General features: G+C 36.6%; 1 protein-coding gene across 3 annotated transcripts in view; it reads left to right on the top strand.

Annotated features, from left to right (window-relative positions):
* The first annotated feature begins 4,385 nt into the window (after window positions 1-4,385).
* The window catches only part of SLC38A9 (solute carrier family 38 member 9), an 82,846-nt gene continuing 72,185 nt past the window's right edge, over window positions 4,386-15,046 (top strand). Inside the window, exon 1 of one of the 3 annotated variants that reach the window (XR_004316848.1) lies at window positions 4,386-4,560. The gene's annotated coding sequence lies outside the window, so the exon portion shown is untranslated. The remainder of the gene's footprint in view (window positions 4,561-15,046) is intronic. The other 2 variants (XM_006187357.3, XM_032472338.1) reach the window with 2 other exon arrangements.

Raw genomic sequence — 15,046 nt, 5'->3', positions numbered from 1 at the left:
CTAGTCACCAGTGCCCAGACCCAGTCTTCTCCATTTGTACCAGTTTCCCACACTTGAGTCATTTGAATACCACATTCATGATACTTGCCATTGGTTGCATACTATTAATACTTAGTGTTTCTCTAATCGAATAAACTGTTTAAACTTGAATATTAGCCTCATCTAAGCAATTATACTTCTGAAATCATAAGTTTTATGATTTCTAATACATTAAAATAAATATTAAATATAAACACTAAAATGATTATCAAAATAAAAATTGTGCATGAATTGCCTAAAATTAGTGGTATATGTACCACACTTTGATCAATATTGCCTTAGCCATTACTGGAAAAATATGGGTATTTTTTAGCTCTCAGAACCCTACTTGGTATGCTGAAAACCCTTTCTGGTTACTTTCTTCCTCAGATGTTTTACTAGCACAATAGTATCTTGGAGACATTATAATCCACCACCCCCCTTCTTTTTGTGTTGATTCACAGGGCTCCAAGCTACAGTATTTAATTTCTTAATATTTTGTATGGTTATGTGCATAGTAGGAGATTCTCAAATATTTATAATACTTAAGAATGAACGTTACCTATTTAAGGTAATCCATTTTTGGACTACTAGTAGATTAAAACAACTTTTTCATAGCCTTGACATGGTGCTAGGCACAGACCACATCAATCAAAAATGATTATTTGAATAATGTGAAGATAATGCTGAAAACATAAAGTTCCCATCGTGGGAGCACCTTCAAAATACTTAGATAACTGGGATCCTGTTTCCTAGTCTTTCCTCTGTAGTAAAGAACAATTTTTGAACGGTTTAAACAACTTACAGCACAAGTGGTTTAATTCAAACAGCTTGCAAAGCAATCCCAGCCTGTCTTAAGGAAACAGCTTGGTCTCTGAGGAGCCAGGACAAAGGTTTTTTAATTTTTTAATTTTTGTCAGTCTCCAGGAGAGGTTAAAACAGCAGAGGTTCATTTGAAGCAGCCCCTTCCCAAAGGAACTGGGCCAAAGTAATTTTCAGCCAGCTTCAGTTGAAACATTCTGATCTTCAGATCAGACCAAAGTGCCTAACAAGTACTCAGAACAAGGCCATAACTAGAAAGATGAAACCTTTAAATAGATCCTGAATAAAGTCAGGAAAGCTTCAAATGTAAAAAAGGGAGTGAGCTTGCATGGGGGAGAAAAAGGGAAAAGTCCTTTCCTTGGAAGAATTTCAGTTAAAAAATGAAAATCTCCACTCCGTACTCTCTAGGCCAGGGGTCAGGAAACCACAGTCCTAGGAATAAATCCAGTCCAAAACCTGTTTCTATAAATAAATAAGAATATAGCCACCCCATTGGTTTACATATTGCCTGTGTTGGCTGCATTTACACTATAAAGGCGGAGCTGGGTAACTGCTAAAAGAGACTATATGGCCACAAAGCCTAAAATATTTGCTACTGGGTGCTTTACACAGAAAGTTTGTCAAATCTTGCTGTAGACCAAGAAAATAATTGCTAGTGACTTGTAGTTCCTAAACTATGAGGTCACTACAGAGAACACAGGGACATCACAGAGCATTTTAAATTTTTGAGGAAGACATAGCAACATCTGTTAGATACCATGTGAGCCAGCTTGAAATACTGCACAGTTTCAACACTAGATCAAGTTATTTTTTTGGATAACATCATATCTTTGCAAAGCTGAGTTTTCAGCAGTTGCTATGATCTCAAGCAAGTATACAAAATCCAGTGTGGAACAGGAAGTGAAGATCGTGATGTCCCATCTGATACTAAGGTTTGAGAAATTATGCAGTGCCCAATAGGTGTACACATCTAATTAGTAAGCAACTGTGCTCATTTATGAATAAAATATTTTTCTTTCAATTTATACACATATTTAAATGGCTACTAAGTTGTTAGGGTATAAACATGCATTAATTTGTTTAGACCTAACTACTTAGTAAACAGAAACTAAGGACACTGAGAAAAATTTACTCAGACACTAAAGGTGACATGCACCTTTGCTCTAGCAGATGATCATCAATAGCTACCGATCATCAATGACTGGTGCAGAGCTGAAGGGGAATTTTGGAAGAGATGATATCTGAGCCCACTGAATAGTCTTAATATCACAAATGAAAGACCTCCAGAAATCATATGCTTCCTGATGTGATGGGAAGTATAAAACACCACCTATAAAGGCTTGATTTAAAAAATCAAGTTCAAGTATGATCAAGCTTCTAGACTTAATTACCAGTCTACTAATCCTATAAAGCCTATATTCTTTGTTGTGTGACCACTCTATTCCATTAGCTTAGTGGTCAGCTATTGATTTAACAGAGATGTCTTAATTTAATGACTAGAAACAAAAATTTAAAAAACAGCCAAAATGCAAAAAAACCTTTCTGTCTTTGCCAATTAGCTGTGTGTTGTTGGGGCATTCCTTCATCGCTTAGCAAGATGCTTTACTGTTTTGCATTAGCCTTCACGTTCTGCTTGCACAGACTCTGAAGGTCAGCCAGAAATGAAAGCTTAGAGTATTCTCAGGTCTTTTCTGACCATGTGTTCAGACCAAGGCATGCATGTGGCGTTCTAGATTTCCCAGAATAAGAGGAAGCTTTTCAAAACCCTTATTCCCCAAGTATCTTCTTCCCCAACCTCTTCCTTCCTAGGCTGTTTGGTCTGTTTATTGCTTGCACCAACTGTAATACCTTGTCCTGGTGGCAGTGGCTAATACATTTGCTTTATATTCTTTTGACCAATACTGCCTAGGAAGCTGCCTCTGCCCAGGGGAAGCTCCAAAGCAGGCAAAATAAAGGTAAGCCCTTGAACCAAACCTTCAGGGAACCACCAGACAGGTCAAAACACACAATTAGAATTCCTTTAGAATAAGGTCCATATTGCCCCCTCTGCTACCAGCAATCTACACCAAGAATGTGGGCTGTTGTCTTCAATGCCACTGCCAAGCTGGAGATGATCACTGAGCTCTCTTGTCAAAATTCAGCAGTCTTTCTTAAGTGTTCCCCTGGTTGTTGGTTTTTATTACATTCCAGAGCTCAAAAAAAAAAAAAAAAGTTTATTCTGACAGTTTCACCAGCTTATTTGTTGCTTTTATAAAGGAACGGTTTTCAAGTTCCCTATTCTGCCATTTTTGCTGATGTCATTCCATACCATTTACTTTTGTGTTTCTCAGCCTTGCCTAAAAATATTTTCTCAGCTTGTAAAGTGGAGAAAGAAGAAATTTTTGCTATCACTGGCACTATCAAAAGAATGTACTGCTGATTTGAAGGCAGGCTAAAGAGCAGTTGCAAAAGCTTTTTAACAAGGATACCACTAGCGAAATAACTTTTATCTGCCTTAAAGGCAATGTTCATCATATCCCCTGCCTTGCATTTGTCAAACCTTCAATAATAGAGGTAGTGTTTGATGGTGTTTGAGAGCACAGGCTTTGGAATAAGACCTCAGTTTGAATTAGACCTCAGTTTCAGCTCTACTGCCACTTGATAGTTGCTTGGCCTTGAGTGACTCACTTAAATTCTCTAGAGCTGTTTCCTTTTCTGTAAAATAGGGATAATACATACTTTGAAAATCACAGTAACGACTTAAAGAAATAGTGTATGTAAAATGCTTGGCACTCAATATTAGCTACATGTTAAACTTGGGTTGTTTAATTTGGGGTTCTTAACACATTACAGTACATTGTCAGTTTCTTCCTGGTTGTTTTGTCAAAAAAAAAAAAAAAAAAAAAGCCACTGGCTTCCTACCTAAGAGGGGCTTAGGTATTGTCATACGCTTTTCAGGAGACTTACCTTGAGCTGACTTTTTATAACAAGCACACTAATTCTACTTAGATTGTATGTTTATTTGGGGTGGATTTGGGAGAAATTGTTAGGGATGGGGAGAAAGTGCTAAAGCCCTCCCAAAGCCCCTCCTTTAGCCTAATGACTAATTGTCAACACGTAAAAAATAAAAACAAACAATCTAAGTGTCTAGACAAGGGAGGAAAAATGTCAATACAACACTTCCTTTTTTTTTCAAGCCAGCATCACTTGGTATTTGCAGGCTTCAAGCACGTGACGAGAGTACAGAGCACCAGCCAGAAGAGCCTCATAAGAGAGACAGATAATGGGAAATTAGCCCTAGATGGAGATGTCACATCAGCCCTTTCTCATGTGGCCTCCAGGGCTGTAAGGACGGCAGGAGATCGCGTCTCTCCTCCTAGGTATCTTAAGGGCAGCAGGCGGGGAACCGACTCTGTCGCAAATGTCAGGAGGCAGATGAGATGCGGTCTACCCACTTGGCTGTCCTCCCTTCCAAGGCCGGAGGGCTGGGCTCTGCGGCGGGAGGTGCGCTGGCTGTCGCAGAGCCCTCTGGGAGTTGTAGTCCACGGCGGCGGGAGGTTTGACGGCGGAGGCCGGCTTAGCGCTCTCGGAACTCCATCCCCCGCCGGCCCCCGCGACCTAGGCCGTTCCCTTTTCCTGTTCAGGAGACGAGGAGCCTCGCTGCAGCAAGTTGAGAAGATTGGGGAAGGGGTGTTCGCCTTCCCGCCGAGTTCTCTGAGAGTGAGGGCTTGGCCTGCTCAGGTAGAGCACGTTCCGGGGTTTGCAAATTCACCTCTCGGGAGTGGGGAGGTGCGGGGAGCCTAGGGAACAGAGGGGAAGCGGCGGAGCGGGAAGAACGGAAGTTCTTCGGTGAAATGCGTCGGAATAGCAGCTTATTGCGGGAGCGGTGAGGCCAAAGCCGGGGCCCGCGGAGACCCCTCTGGAGAGGCGGCGCGCGCTCCTCACACGGCGAGCGTGCTAGCAAGTCAGGGTCTCCTTCCGGGGCTCAGTAAGCTCGAGGGGCTGTGGGGTCGATGTCTGCTGGAGCCTTAGGGAAAAGGCAGGTTTGCCGTAGGTGAACACTGGAATGAGAGAAGGACGGAGGAGGAGAATTGGGGGAATTGCGGGAATGGGAGCGCTCTTCTCTGTCCAGAGTAGGAAAGACCTAGAGAGGGGAGATGGGGAGGGACCCCCATGGTGCCTTAAGCTTGGACCACAGATGGAGTGAGGGCCGAGACGAGTCCTCGCCACGCTCTTCCCCTTTCAATTGTGAAAGCCAGTGTCCCGATAGTAGATTGCTTGACATCTTCCTATCTTAGAATAATAAAGCTGGAAAGGGCCTTTGACAGCAGCAAGTCAAGCGAATTCTCTCACTTTACAAATGAGAAAACTGAGGTCTACTGAATTGAAGAAACTGGCTCGTTCACCACCAGACAACCAGTTAATGGCCAGCTTGACTAAAACTTTTTTCATGTTTCTCAAGCAACACGTTACTTCATTGATGAGATCAGTAGATTAGCAAACTAACCGGTTCCCCCTCCTTTTTATCTTTTTACTGCTGTCATACGCAGGATAAACTTTTCTACAGGTCAGGGAAACCCTTGTCTTAACTTGAGCAAAGATCTCCTTGCCTCACGAACAACTACGAACTTCATATTAAGACGAAAGGTTGATCACAAACTAAGATGTCACCTATAGTTTCTTTGCCTTGAAGAAAATAAACTTCACCTTTTCTTTCCCAGTGTTTGCCTACTTAGAGCTCTGAGAACAGTTAGCCTTAGGTTTCTTCTCTCAATCTTAAGTGCTGCATATTCTCAGTTACATACATAAAAATAGTATGCTGTTTATTGTGATTTTTATAATACCCTAAATATTTACAATAAAGGGTAAACAGCATAGGAGGATGAGAATACCAATGTGAACTACAAATTAAAATTATAATTTATAATATTTTTTAAAAAAGGAGATACGGGCATAAAAGTTAAAAAGAAAAATCATTAAGAGGTTAAACATTTCTTCCAGGCCTGAATTTTATAATACACCTAAGTTTCAGTTCTCTGTCAGTATTTTCTTTCTACTGTCTAAACTTCACTTGAGAGAGCACTTGAGAGTGTTCCTAGTTTCGGAGGAGAGGTTCTTTGGTGCCATTGCATTGTTTTGACTAGTAATTTCTTCATTAGATCACATTATCCTCCAGCACTGTCAAATTTAGCACCTTTTGAAGATTTATTGATCAAATTGGAAGCATGTTCCAACTGTCACATGAGAATTTGGGCATTACAGCTCCTCTTGGCTGACCATTAAGCACCTCGTAAGGAAGAGGTTTAGATGTGTTACTGGACTTCATAGCAGATGCAGACTTACACAGAAGAACATACATGTACATAACATAACTGCTTTCACCAGACTACCGTTTAACAATATGGTTCCATTTGCTTTTATATGTATAGCATTGGCATACTACAGAGGTGGGTAAACTATGTCCAAATTTGACCTGCTGCCAAATGTATTTACTTTTTATATAGTTTTATTGGAACACAGCCATGCTCACTCATTTATTTATTGTCTTTTGTGCTGCAAGGCAGAGTGGAGTAGTTGCAGAGACCATGTGGCTAGCAAAGCCTAAAATATTTACTATCAGGTCCTTTACAGAAAAAAAAAGTCAATCCCTGGCCTAGTAAACTGAATGTAAATATAGTATCTAAAGTGCTACCATATGCAGAAGTATTAAGTAATAGTAATTTTTACTCATAAAAAACTTGTATGGTGGGTCCATAATACATTTCTTTGGCCAAAAGGTAGTGCCTCCTATTGCAGATTGATGCTGGCATCTTGGCATAGATACTATAGATTTGCTTTTGCAAAGAAAGTTTCTGAACCTAGTGTGAAAAGGGCTGACATTCTTTGAGATATATTGATATTCACAGTTAATACCTTTTAAACATAACATTATACAAGCTTCCTTTGGTTATTCTCTGTTTTCTTTTTATGGCGATGAGTGCTTCAGCATAGGTACCAGCAAGCAAGTCAATAAGCTGTTTTCATATTGAGACCCCATACTAAAACCAATCTTCAAGTAAATGATTTAGGGATGCATTATTAAATGACTTATCTTTTGACGTCTTGCATTTGGGACTTTGTTTTAAAGGTCGGAGGATTGAATGAGATGTTGGAAGTGAATATATCTGTTTATATCATCTTGTTTATTTAGCTCCCTAAGTTAGTGTCATGTCTATGGCAAATTAATGCCATAGGAATATTTAACATTTTAGTCATTGATAGCGCTCTTTTGTGTTATCACTTTTATAATATTAGATGGAATTCCAATTCACCTCTCAACCTACTTCATCAAACTTCAGGATATCTTATAGTTCTCATCAAGACTTTCAAAGAGGTATTAAATTTCCTTTGAAACAGCATTCTTGAAGAATTTGAAGTTCAGGCTAGTTGACTAATTGAGGTAACTGAAAAATTACCAATTTCCTTACATTTATTCATATTTACTTGAATATTAAATCTTTGATTGAAAGGCAGTAGAAACTTTGGACTCATTTACAATTTATTTTAAATCATTGAACTATCAATTTTCTGCTTGTTTGGAATAAATAGCTAATTTGACAATGCCACAGAATTTCATGTTTGTTTGGAACAAATACAGGTATGTGATTAAAGTGGAAACTTTATATCAATAAGTGAATGTTCCTCATATTTTCCCCAACATTGATTATCACTTTTTGTTAAGGCTGACCAAATTCCGAGGGCCTTTCTAGATTTTCCTCTTTTCTGGTGTCTACTGAAAAAAATATGCACAACCTAAAACTAGAGGGTTATGTTTTATTCGGCTGACTTTCTGAAGGCTCAAGCCTGGGAGGCCTCTCAGATCACTCTAAGAGACTGCTCCAAAGAGGCAGGTGAGGAGCCAGGATATATGGGAGTTTTGTCACAAAGACCAGGTGGTCGGAACTCCGAACTCGAAAGATTACTGTTGATTAAAGAAAGCCAGACATCTCAAGTTAAGGAATTTAGCACTTTTCTAAGTATGGGAGGGTACAAAACCCTGGGCTTACTGAAATCATTCCTTTGATATGCACATAGCTTTCTAGGGCCAATCCTGTTCTTTCCCATCTTGAGTTCCCTCAGGGTGCACTTTTGGGGGTGGCAGCAGAGGCCAGGCTGCCTCCTTGTCTGCATCCTGAGTTCCCGTCGCTCACTGTTGGCTGCCACTGTTGACTGTGGTAGCGGCTGATGAATTGATGGCCATAGCCTTTGTTTACTGATACGGCCGGCAGTAATTTTCATCCACACTGGTTTCCTAACATTCAATATTGAGTGACAGTTAATCTCTAGGAGTTAAAAGAATCCTGAGTTTCTAAACTTAGCCATATTCTCAGTTTAGTTTAGGAACTTTATAGTGGAGGGTATTGGTTAACAAAGTCAGTCAGGAAAGTAAGTCAGGAAGTGTAGCCATATATTGATGCCTTTGTTTAAACAGATATTTTTTCCTACTCTGACTTGGCTGTTGACCTTTCCTCTGTTTCACGCCTCTGGAAGGATTATTGCTGGCTAAAGAAATATCTAGCCTTGAGACAAAGCAGTTTCATCAAGAGAAACAAATTTATGTAAGCTACTTTGCTTCAAGAAGAACATGTGTTAAATTTGTAATCCAGATGCTTGGGTGCACATTTTCACTCTTTCTAGTCCTAGGTTTGTTTTAAAGAGTTTAAGGCCATTTGGCACTCTAGGTATTATTGCTTTTTTGCTTATAAATCTCAACAAGACCTGATTTTTCTGATGCTTCTTCTGTCTTCCCAATAGCCTGCCTCCTTCTTTAAGGCAGACATCACAGTATAGTGGAAACAGCATTTGGAATCAAAGTGACCTGGTTTCATTCCCAACTGTGGCTTTATCAGCTAAGTAGTTTAGGACAAGTTACTTCTGGGCTTCAATTTCTTTTTTTTTTTATAATTTGAAGGTAATACCTATTTCCCAAACTCTAAAGGATTAATTGAAATTAAACAACATGTGAAACATTAGGCCAGAAGTAGGTGTTTAATAAATGTTAGTTGCATCAGCCACTACCTTTCTATTGACTTACCTTTTTCTCTGAGTTTTTCTCCAAAGTGACACCCCATTTTCTTCTTCAGAAATGAATTATTTCCCTTTCAGTCTTTTCTTTTTGTGACAGTTCAGTAATTCTATGATGCTCAACTTCTTTATCTTTTTTACCTCACCAAGTTTACTCACTTTATGCTAAAGACATGTAGGTATATCAGCTGATTTTATTCAGGCCACTAAATTAAACTAAGATATATTTTTGCTCGTTACTTCTAAGAGCCAAATTCATAGTAAAAATTTTAGCTATGTGTTTTTTGAGCGCTCACTGTGGGCCAGGTACATTTTTATGTGCATTATCTCATTTAAATCTTAAACCCTGTAAAACTAGTACTTTTATTATCCCTAAAACTCGTGAATCTTAGGGAACTTAAGTTTCCCAAAGTATAACCAAAACACTGCTGTACGCCTGAAACTAACACAGAATTGTAAATCAACTGCAGTTCAATAAAAATAAGAATAAAATAAAAATTAAGTTGCCCAAAGTCACACATTAAATCCATGCTTCAAATCCAAGCAGTCTTACACATGAGCTATCAACCACCACATTCTACTTAATAGAGCCAGAATAGGCCATATCCCAAATTAACCATTGCGTGTAATTCAAAAAAAGGATACATTCTGAAGGTGTTTTCATCAGTTTTTGGAGATTTAGAAGCAATAAGGTTCTGCCTACTTACTGATATTAAAAATTTTCTCTAGAGGAGAGGGTATAGCTCAGTGGTAGAATGTATGCTTAGCATGCATGTGGTCCTAGGTTCAGTCCCCAGTACTTTTGTTAAATTGAACAAAAAAATAAATAAATAAACCTAATTACCACCTCCCGAAAAATAAAAATTAAAAATAAATAAAAAATAAAAAGCTATTAAAAATTTTTTCTGTAGCATTTCTGTTGATAACGTTTTCCTTCCACAATATAAGTTTCATTAAGCACATTTTATTAATTTTATTAAGTTCACACACACAAAAAATAGCACATTCCTATGTAAAGCTTGGAATGGTTTTAAATGCTTACACATACTAACTTATAGATTTATATTATGTGCTTTAGATTTTCTTGAATAAATTTCCCCCAAATTCTGTATGTTACTCTTCTTGATGAAAGAATACTAGCTTTCTGACAGTCATATTTTCAATTTCTAAGGTATTTTATTTTTTTAATTGAGAGAATGTTTTAAAAACTCTATAAAGCTAATAACTTCTCTATAATATGTTTATTTCTTTTCCAAGCTTTTAATTCCTATGCTGTATTCACCTTATTAATTTTTCTTTACTTTTTAAAAAAATTGAGATATAGTTGATATGCAATATTATATAAGTTACAGATATACAACATAGTGATTCACAATTTTTAAAAGTTATACTCCATTTATAGTTGTTATAAATTATTGGCTATATTTGCTGTATTGTACACTTGTTGCTTATTTATTTCATACATAATGGTTTGTATCCCTTAATCCCCTGCCCATATCTTGCCCCTCCCCAATTCCCTCTCCATTGGGAAGTTTGTTCTCTCCACTAGTTTGTTCTCTATATCTGTGAGTCTGTTTCTTTTTTGTTGTATTCACTAGTTGGTTTCAGTTTTTAGATTTCACTTATAAATGGTATCTTATAGTATTTGCCTTTCTCTGTCTGACTTACTTCGCTTAGCTTAATACCCTCCAAGTCGATCCATGTTGTTGCAGATGGCAAAATTTCATTCTTTTTTAAGGCTGAGTAACATTCCATTATAAATATATACCATATCTTTATCCACTCATCTATTGATGGACTCTTGGAAGCTTCCATATCTTGCAAATAATGCTAACGTGAATGCTGGGTTGCCTGTATCTTTTTGTTTTTTTCAGATCTATACAAAGGAGTGGAATTGTTAGGTGATATGACAGGTCTATTTTTAGTATTTTTGAGAAACCTCTGTATTGGTTTCCATAGTCGTTGCTCCAGTTTACATTCCCACCAACAGTGTTCAAAGGTTCCCTTTTTTCCATATCCTTGCCAACATTATTATTTGTGGCCTTTTTGTTGATAGCCATTCTGACAAGTGTGAGGTGATATCTCATTGTGGTTTTAATTTGTATTTCCCTGATTAACAGTGTTGAACATGTTTTCATGTGCTTCTTGGCCATACGTATGTCTTCTTTGGAAAAATGTCTGTTCAGGTCTTCTGCTCATTTTTAAATCAGGTTGTTTGTTTTGTTTGTTGTTGTTGTTGTTGTTGTTGTTGTTGTTGAGTTGTATGAGCTGTTTATATATTTTGGACATTAATCCCTTATTGGTCATATCATTAGCAAATATTTCTTCCCATTCAGTAGATTGTCTTTTCATTTTGTCGATGGTTTCCTTTGCTATACAAAAGCTTTTAAGTTTAATTAGGTCCCATTTGTTTATTTTTGTTTTTATTTCCTTTGCTTTAGGAGACAGATCCAAAAAAAATGTTGCTACAATACATGTCAAAGAGAGTTCTGCCTATGTTTTATTCAAGGAGTTTTATAGTTTCTGGTCTTACATTTAGATCTTTAATCCATTTTGAGTTTGTTTTTGTACATGGTGTGAGACAGTGTTCTAATTTCATTCTCTACATGTAGCTGTCCAGTTTTTCCAGCACCACTTATTGAAAAGACTATGTTTTCTCCATTGTATATTCTTACCTCCTTTGTTGTAGATTAATTGACCGTAAGTGTGTGGGTTTATTTCTGGGTTTTCTGTTCTGTTTCATTGATCTATGTGTCTGTTTTTGTGCCAGTACCATACTGTTTTTGATTACAGTAGCTTTCTAGTATAGTCTGAAGTCAGGGAACATGATTTCTCCAGCTCTGTTCTTCTTTCTCAAGATTGTTTTGGCTTTTCAAGGTCTTTTGTATTTTCATACAAATTCTAAAATTATTTGTTCTAGTTCTGTGAAAAATGCCTTTGGTATTTTGTTAGGGATTGCATTGAATCTGTATATTACTTTGGGTAGTATGGTGATTTTTAATAATATTAATTCTTCCAATTAATGAACAGTATATCTTTCTATCTGTTTGTGTCATCTTCAGTTTCTTTCATCAGTGTCTTACAGTTTTCCAAGTATGGGTCTTTTACCTCCTTAGGTGGATTTATTCCTAGATACTTTGTTCTTTTTTGCTGCATTAGTAAATGATACTGTTTCCTTAATTTCTTTTTCTGATAGTTTGTTGTTATTGTCTAGAAATGGGACAGGTTTCTGTGTATTAATTTTGTATCCTGCAACTTTACCAAATTCATTGATGAGCTCTAATAGTTTTTGGTGGTATTTTTAGGATTTTCTATGTATAGTGTCATGTCATCTGCAAACAATGACAGTTTTACTTCTTCCTTTTCAATTTCAGTTCCTTTTGTTTCTTTTTCTTGTCTGATTGATGAAGGTAGGACTTTTAATACTATTTTGAATAAAAGTGGCAGGAGTGGGCATCTTGTCTTTTAACTGATCTTAGATGTCCACTTTAATTTAAAATGTGTTTCTCACTGATATTTTATATAGAATGTTTTTACTCATTACATACAAGGGATACTTTTTTCAAGTTATTTAGTCAAATTGACAGTCTTAAACTAAGGACATTTAATAGGATTATCAATTCTAGTTTTATAAATTAGTGGGTCAAAGTAATCTTGAAAAATCCTGCCTTTAGTTTTAGAATGTAAGACCAAAGAAGTCAACTGAAATAATAATCAATTTTATTACATAAAGAAAGGAACTGAAAGCTCAGGCTTCTGTTTTTTCATATCAACCACAATGATGAAATTACTCAATCTCAGTTCCTTCATCTTAATGAACAGTGTACACTTAATATTCAAGACCACTTCTGATGTTCTATGTTTGAATATATACAATACATTATATGAATCTATGTTTCAAAAGATCAACTACACTTTTTACCTTAAAATAATAAATCTTGCACTAATCTATTACAGAGCTAATTTGGGAGCTAGAACCAGCAGTTGGTGTAGATTAGAGCTAAAAGTGAAATGATAAACTGAAAATCAGAATTGGTTATTAGCATCCTACTAGGTTTTATTATTTAAGTGATTTAGGACAAGTTACCTGACTTCTGGGCTTCATAAATTATATTTTTTAAGTTTGTTGAAGATAGAGACCATGAGTTTTTAAGATTTTTTTTTCCTATTTTTCTCAGTATCTCAGCTCATTGAGAACTTGTAGAATAAATATATTCTTGGAAGTTTACTATTATTCAGTATTTTAGTTGTCTCATCTTAAAATGGATAATTATTTTTATGTTCATACTCTTAATAAGGCCCTTCTTGACTGAAAATGGTAGTACAATTGACTTTGAACAACATAGGTTTGAATGCACAGGTCTACTTATATGTGGATTTTTTCAATGAATGTATTACGGTACTACATCATCTGCGCCTGGTTGAATCCATGAACTGCAGATACAAGGGCCAATTGTAAAATTAGACATTGATTTTCAACCGTGCACACAGTAAGGCACTCTTAACACCTCCCACCCCCATGTTATTCAGGGGTCAAATGTATTTTGGTTTGGCTTTTTTTTTTAACTTACTATCATAAGGTAATACTTTTATTTTTTTTAACATTATTTATTCATCTTCAGTAGAACTAAGTTAATGAAAGCTTTGGCTTAAATGTCAAACAGAAGAGCAGAAGAGGGAAATGGAAAGGAAAGAAACAGAAAAGGAAACACATGTATTTGGGGAATAGAACATGTTACCAACATCTCTGTCACATGACAGTGGCATGTTGACAATATTTGCCTAGCTCTTTGTTACTAAAAATTTTTTCTTTAAAAAAATAGGAAAAACCTCATGAGACTGCATATGTTAAAAATATAAGTATTTTCATTTGGTTTTTGAAAGGAATGGTAGTACATTTGAACATTCCTTTTTGCGTTACAAAGTACTAAGTATAATATGCATCATATTGTCTAATTCTCAAACACCCCAGTGAAGAGGATGTTATTGTTTCCATTTTGCAAGCGGGAAAATAATCTTATGGAGGTTAGATGGTTAGTCTTAAATTACACAGGTAGTAAGTGGCAGATTCAGGATTTCTCTTCAGAAACCTCATTTTCTTCCTACTCTGCCATTAATGATGCGCTTAGAAAATAAGAACAGTGGACATAAGACTCCATTAAACAAATACAGCAATAATACAATACTTATAAAGTAGTCTGGACTGTAACAAGAAGCAGAAGAAAAGGTGAAAGATAAAAGAGAGGAAGATAGGGCAAAGAATAGGAAAGACAGCACAGCATAGCGGCAAAGAATACAGGCTCTGGACTTTAACTGCTTAGTTTTGAATTTCAGTTTTGCATTTTACTAACTTTGTAATCAGTTACTTAACATCTTTGTGCTTTGTATCCTTAACTATAAAATGAGGACAATAATATGTAACTTACAGTTAAGGATAAAAGATAAAGCACTTGGCTTTAAGTGTTAAAATCTATTTACTTCATTTTATGGAGTTCCCTTTTTAAAAAAATTGTGAAATATAACATCTATGCAGAAAAGTGCATACAACATGTGTATATTGAATAATTATAAAGCAAATGGCCATATAACCACAATCAAGTTGAAGAAATAGAACACTGCCATTACTACATTGGGTCCCGTCCTATCCTTCCCTAACACAGCTTCCTATACCTAGAGCAGATTTCTAAACCTCAGAACTATTGACATTTTGGTCTGGATAATTCTTTGTTGTAGGAAGCTGTCTCGTGCATTGTAGAATGTTTAGCAGCATCCCTAGTCTCTACTCACTGAGTGCATTATAATAGCACTTCCCTCAGTTACAACAACCAATTGGTGAGACCAAATTCCTAACTATACCCCTCTATAACTCTACCTGCTTGTGTAGAGAGTAGACGGTAAGGGTACAAGCAGAGAGCTCCACTAGCAAACTCTTGTAGAAATCTTGGTAAGAAATGATAGTGGTCAGATTCTAGATGTATCTGAAGGATATCTGAAGGAAAGCCAGCAAGATTTCCTAATAGGTTGAACATAGACTGAGAAAAAGAAGTCGTGGGTGATTCCAAAGATTTCAGCCAGAGCAACAAGAAAGATGGCAATACTGTTAGTTGAAATAAGGAAAACAATGCATGGCATAGTTTTTTTTAGAAAAAATCAAAAGTTTAGA

Source organism: Camelus ferus, chromosome 3 (genome assembly GCF_009834535.1).
Source record: "Camelus ferus isolate YT-003-E chromosome 3, BCGSAC_Cfer_1.0, whole genome shotgun sequence".
Taxonomy (NCBI): domain Eukaryota; kingdom Metazoa; phylum Chordata; class Mammalia; order Artiodactyla; family Camelidae; genus Camelus; species Camelus ferus.
Note: the sequence above shows the minus strand (reverse complement) of the source record. Positions and strands in the feature narration are given on the sequence as shown.